Source organism: Phalacrocorax carbo, chromosome 7 (genome assembly GCF_963921805.1).
Source record: "Phalacrocorax carbo chromosome 7, bPhaCar2.1, whole genome shotgun sequence".
Classification (NCBI taxonomy): domain Eukaryota; kingdom Metazoa; phylum Chordata; class Aves; order Suliformes; family Phalacrocoracidae; genus Phalacrocorax; species Phalacrocorax carbo.
In genome coordinates this window covers 18,443,257-18,449,256 of record NC_087519.1, presented here as the reverse complement: position 1 = coordinate 18,449,256, position 6,000 = coordinate 18,443,257, and positions in this window count along the sequence as shown.

The window sequence follows — 6,000 nt, the reverse complement described above, 5'->3', positions numbered from 1 at the left end:
ACTGGCTGGGACGATGAAGGGAGAGCAGTGGATGTTGTTTACCTCGACTTCAGCAAGGCTTTTGATGCTGTCGCCCATAGCATCCTCATAGGTAAGCCTAGGAAGTGTGGGTTAGATGAGTGGAGAGTGAAGTGCATAGAGAACTGGCTGAAGGGCAGAGCTCATAGAGTTGTGATCAACGGTACAGAGTCTGGTTGGAAGCCCGTAACTAGTGGTGTTCCCCAGGGGTCTGTGCTGGGTCCAGTCCTGTTCAACCTGGACAAAGGGACACAGCATACCCCCAGCAAGTTTGCTGATGATACCAAGCTGGGAGGAGTCGCTGATATGCCAAAACGCTGTCCTGCCATTTGGTGAGACCTGGACAGGCTGGAGAGCTGGGCCGAGGGGAACCTCATGAAATTCAACAAAAGCAAGTGTAAGGTCCTGCACCTGGGGGGGAGCAACCCCACATACCAGTACAGGTTGGGGTTGACCTGCTGGAAAGCAGCTCTGTTGAGAAGGACCTGGGAGTGCTGGTGGACAGCAAGCTGACCCTGAGGCAGCACTGTGCCCTTATGGCCAAGCAGGCCAACAATATCCTGGGGTGCATTAAAAGGAGTGTGGCCAGCAGGTCGAGGGAGCTTATCCTCTACAATCCCTCTACTCTAGTGAAGCCACATGTGGAGTGCTGCATTTGGTTCTGGGCTCCTCAGTTCAATAAAGAGGGAACTATTGGAGAGTCCAGCGGAGAGCTACCAAGATGAGCAGGGGACTGGAGCACCTCCCTTATGAGGAAAGGCTGAGAGTCCAGGGTTTGTTTAGCCTGGGGAAGAGGAGACTGAGGGGGGATTTCATAAATACTTATAGATAGCTAAAAGGAGGGTGCCAAGATGATGGGACTAGGCTCTTTTCAGTGGTGCCCAATGACAGGACAAGGGGCAATGGGCCCAAGTTGGAACACAGGAAATTCCACCAAAACATGAGAAAAAACTTCTTTACTGTGAGGGTGACAGAGCGCTGGAACAGGCTGCCCAGAGAAGTTGTGGAGTCTCCTTCCCTGGAGACATTCAAAACCTGCCTGGACGCAGTCCTGTGCACCCTGCTCTAGGTGTACCTGCTCGAGCAGGGGGATTGGACGAGGTGATCCCCAGAAGTCCCTTCCAACCCCTACCATTCTGTGATTCTGTAAAAGTCACTACTGTTCACATGACATGGGACTGCGATATTTCATTGCTGTTGAATGCACGCAAGTTATAAGTGCTCATTCACTAGAACTGTCACAAACCTGCACAGGACAGGTTTTCTATGCTGTTCCATAGAAGGCTCTTTCAAAAATACCATCCTCTTCTGTGCTCCACAAACCTACTTGTATCACACAGAGTGTGCTGTACTTCTTGGGTTCTTCTGCCCTGCCATGTGACTGCAATGCTCCAAAATGGTCACATTCTGTCTCTTAAATATGTGCCCATGGATGTTGATAGATGTGTGGCAGATGCTCCAGGAAGGGAGTGTGCATAGGTATGTCCTCTGGCATCCAGTCCTTCAGACTTCTTAATCTTACAACCTTGCTTTAACTCTTTGCAGCAAAATCTGGTGGTGAGATATCCCTCTAGGTAATAGTTTTTCAGAGAGCTGTTCTTTCATTTTCAGTTTCATTCATCAGGAAGGGTGACACTGGGTTGCCTTGACTTCTGTATGTACTGTGCTGATGTGCCATTACTCAAATGAGATATATTCTATGGTTTTTCATTTGATACTTCCTCAGTGTTTTTTCCTCCTGTAACCTTGGAAAAATAGTCTGTATTTTACTGCTAGTAGAAATGTAACCATTTGTATTTAAGCATCTGCAGCAGCAGTATAGGCTTCTTTAATATTCAGTGGAGAGTGGTAGATTCAGGTTTGTGAGCCCTCTGAAGGCTCTGTTGACTATGAGGAGTGCAGGCTTTTAATCTGGACACCTGTATTAGATGGCTCATGCATTAGATAGCACTAATGTTAACTGAAGAGGTTAAGTTGTGCGTGTGGTCAATCATGCACGCACCTATGGCAGAAACCTGGCTGAAGTCCACGTAACCTCATTCCCAGACCTGTGGTTTGTCCAAACTCTGAAGGAGAAGATTCCTAGGGTATAGCATTGATCTTTGTAGCCCCTTTTTTCCAAAGGAAGGCTTTCAATCCTTTTCCGTGCCATGCATTCATTTAATAGCAATGTGTGCTCTTACATTCTTCAGTCAGTCAGTGTTTAAAACTTCCATTCTGTCCATCTAGCATGAGAAATCCAGTTAACCTTTTTCAACAATGTTCACGTAATGGGGCCAGCTTTCCTCTCAATGTGTTTGGTAATCCCATTAATGTTAGTAGGAGTTACATGTGTACACAGGCAATAATGGTCTCCAACATCCCTATGACAACTGCTAATTCAGTGTGTCTGATGTATAATTTCTGCTTAAAGCCTGAAGCAGTCTTTGGCCCATTAAGTTAGTCTTACAGCCATGTTCAGGAATTGCTTTGTTGCCAATTCAAATAATGATGTAGGAATTTCAGCAGGATTGCGTTTAGTTGATTAAAAATTTAAAAAATGAAGTTGGTAGTAATAAACTGTTCAGATATGTGTTCCATTTGTTACAACTGAATATGTGAACTGAGTGTGTTGATTTTAACTAGAACAGCTAAAGATTAGTCAAAATTTTGAGCTTATGACTAAAGGCTGATAGACACATTTTAAAGACTTCTAAGTGATGAAAACGTCTTTTTCAAAGTTGTATCATAGAGAAGGCAGCACCTTTTATTAGACACTTACTTCGGCGTACTGGCAAGATGGGAGTAAGAAACTTTCTTGTCAGGAATAATCATAACTATTTTAACAGTTCGTAGTGTTTTTTTATTTCATGGATGAGTAAAATAACTTAGCCAATAAATTAAAATATTCATTAATAATTTTCTTTCTATGTACATTTTGGTGAGAATTGGGCACCTAATGTCATTAGGCAATTCTGAGAAATCTGGAGCTGTCTGGCTGTACAGTCTTTGTTTTTAATCTCTTGGTCTCAGATGTGTTGTGAATTTTCTTTCCAGTGGCAGTTAATGCATTGAAAGGGAGGGGAAAGTGTTGTAATTTCAGTCACTGGGGTTCATTTTAATGGCTTGTTCCTTTGGATTTCCACTGTGAGGGTAATAATAGAAGCCTACAGCTATTTCCTTACTGACTACGCATCTTGTAGTGTCTCCTCATCTAGAAGTCTTTCTATGTCTTGACATGTTTCTGAGTATCTTCAGCTTCTGCTCTTAGGTGGCATTCTCAGGGTGAACACAATAATCCAGAACAAAATTTACCTTTCAGTAGTAAAATATTTGACATCATGTGCTGGTTTTGGCTGAGAAGGGGTTAATTCTCCTCACCATGGGGGGTCAGCTACCTTTCCAGCTACCTTTCCAGCTTCCCACGACTCGGCAGAGCGCTGGGAGGGGCAGAGCCATGGCGGGGGCGGCTGACCCCAACTGGCCAATGGCATGTTCATTCCATACCATGTGACACCGTGACCAGTATATTAAGAGGGGGCAGTTTGTGGCTCGGGGAGGGGCAGCGTTGGGTCGGCGGGCGGTGAGCAGCTGCGTCGTGTGCGGTTTGTTTTGGCGGTTAATTCCTCTTCCCCATCCTTCCGCCCCCCCCCCCCCCCCCCCGGGGTTTTGCGCCTCTCGTTGTTCTCCTTCACATTGCATTTGTTGTTTCTTTTAATTTTAATTATTAAACGGTTCATATCTCAACCCACGAGCATTACCCTTCTCATTCTCTCCCCCATCATACCGGTGGGGGAGTGAGCGAGCGACTGTGTGGGGCTGAGCTGCCGGTTGAACCACGACACATCACCACCACCTTTTGAAAGACAGTGTTTTATTTGCCAATTCAGAGGCTCCTGCAATCTAAGCAGAATTCATGGAGTTAATTTTTATTCTTCTGGTTCTTATGACTTTGTAAAAGCTTTAGTTATTAAAAGTAGTAGTTTCTTTTGTTTCAAACCAATTGAAATGTCCCAAGTCTGCTAATTGGCTCTATGTGTTTTGGAACAGTATTGTGCGTTTGCATAGATGTGAAAATATATTAGCAGCTTGCAGTTCAGTGGAAGTCAGGAATGCAGACAGATATTCTTTCACTACTGTTGGTTCACTTGGTAAATTAATAAGTCCCATGTCTCACAGTAATTACTATAATGCAAGGGTAATTCCCTCTTAAAAAAATTGAGATGACCCTCACTATTAGATTATTGTCCATGTCCAGAATTGACTGTTCTAGGTGCTCGCAATCATTGCACATAGGCAGTTATCTTCCACAAATTCTAAATTTTGTACTGAAAGACTTTTCTCTGTTCATTGAGATCCCATGCCTTGGCATTTTTTAGAAAACGTTTACTCTGCTCCTCAAATGTCAGCTAAAAGTGTGGTCACTGTTGAAAAGCAAAACTTTCCCTCTAGGAACCCCAAGTATTTATAAGTCAGGAATGCTTACTGTGTCCCTTAGGTATAATATTGCTGACACTGTAGCCATTCAAGTTGACTTAAAAAAATAAAAAATAAAAAAAATTGGAAAGTCATGTCACCTTCATCTGTCATAAACAACTTCCAGACCCCCTATACATGCCAGGAGGGTTATTTAGAAGTGGGATATTTTGCTCCTCTTCACAGCTCTGTAAATAGACATCTATGAAGCATGTGCAATTGCATTAGTAACACTGTGTGTTTATAGGTCTAGGCTTTTCATCAGTAGTGTATACCTTTGCAATATTCTGTAATACCTGTGTTAATACTAAGAACATTTTATTGGTGAAGTACAGCTGTAGGCATGTACTAATGAAGCATCCTAAGTCAGGCATCCTGAGGGATATTTGACGTGATCCTATTTCTCACCAGTATCCAGCAAAGGCCTTCAAGATTTATTCTAAGTTTCAGTATAGAAGTGTTATGCCTATGGTGCATTAGTGATTCTGTTCTGTGCCAGATATTACTGCAGAATTAACTCCAAAACATCAGTAGAACAAATCTTCTTGCTTGCTGTGTAAAATATGTGTTGCTAATAATGTTGGTGGCATTTCTTAGTCTGTTTGGGAGTGCCAGGAACCATAATGTATTATTTTTAAACCTTCTGAAGGCTGATAACAATCTCTCTGTAACTGTAAAATAATAATCTGATGTAATGACAGGAGAAATAAACTTCCCAGCTGACTTGATAGAAAAAAGTGTTGTTGAGTAGATACTTCCAGAGTTAACAAGTAATAAAAGCAGTTGGCTGGCAAGAACTTTCTATTGGAAGCACAAAGCCAATTTATCCCCTACAAAAGAAAGGGAAGTAAGCAGAGCAAGAGGCCCCCTTGGCTCAGCCATGGCCTTCTGGGTCTACTCAAACTCAAAAGGGACGCATACCAGAGATGGAGAAGTAGAGGTTTATCCGTCGAGAGCCACAAGGGCATTGCCAGAGCGTGCAGAGATGCACTTAGAAAAGCAAAAGCCGAGCTCGAACTGAAACTGGCTGTAGACGTGAAAAATAACAAGAAAGGTTTCTTCAAGTATGTCAACCACAAGCAGAAAAAGAAGGAAAACATAGGCCCACTGTTAAACGGAATAGGAGAGTCAATCACCAGTGATGCTGAAAAGGCAGAGGTCCTCAACACCTTCTTCACCTCTGCCTTTACCAACACTGTTGGGTCCCAGGCTTTGGGAACAAAATTGCCGGTTGATCCAAACACCGACCCACCATCAGTGAGGGAAGAGTTAGTACATTAATTACAACAGGAGCTCGACCCCCACAAATCAATGGGCCCTGACACCATCCACCCGAGGGTGATGAGAGAGCTGGCTGACATCACTGCAAGGCCACTCTCCATAAGCTTTGAGAAGTCATGGAGAATGGGGGAAGTCCCAGAGGACTGGAGGAAGGCAAATGTTACCCCTATCTACAAGAAAGGCTTGAGGGAGAATCTGTGTAACTATAGGCCCATCAGCCTTACTTCAACCCCTGGGGAAGTTATG